General features: G+C 66.4%; 1 protein-coding gene across 1 annotated transcript in view; it reads right to left on the reverse strand.

The window, feature by feature from the left end:
• CLCNKA (chloride voltage-gated channel Ka) overlaps positions 1–247 on the reverse strand; it is a 4,439-nt gene that overhangs the window by 1,091 nt on the left and 3,101 nt on the right.

A 247-nucleotide genomic window follows, 5' to 3' on the forward strand; every position in this document is an offset into this window, starting at 1 on the left:
CCCCCCGCCCCCCCCCGGAAGCGCCCGATGGCAGCCCCTAAAATGATGGCGGGGGGGGGGGAGGGAGAAGGTGGGGAGACCCCAGAAGCGCACACACACACACACACACCCCCCAAAAAAAAGGTGCCGCTGGAGCTGACCACCCTCTGCAGCCCCCCCGGGGCTGGATGCACCCCTAACCCACAGGGCTCAGTGCAACCCCTCTGTCCCCCCCAAACTGGATGTAACACACACACAGAGCAGGCTG

The sequence above is a fragment of the Egretta garzetta genome, unplaced genomic scaffold (genome assembly GCF_000687185.1).
Source record: "Egretta garzetta isolate BGI_Z169 unplaced genomic scaffold, ASM68718v1 scaffold69, whole genome shotgun sequence".
Lineage (NCBI taxonomy): Eukaryota > Metazoa > Chordata > Aves > Pelecaniformes > Ardeidae > Egretta > Egretta garzetta.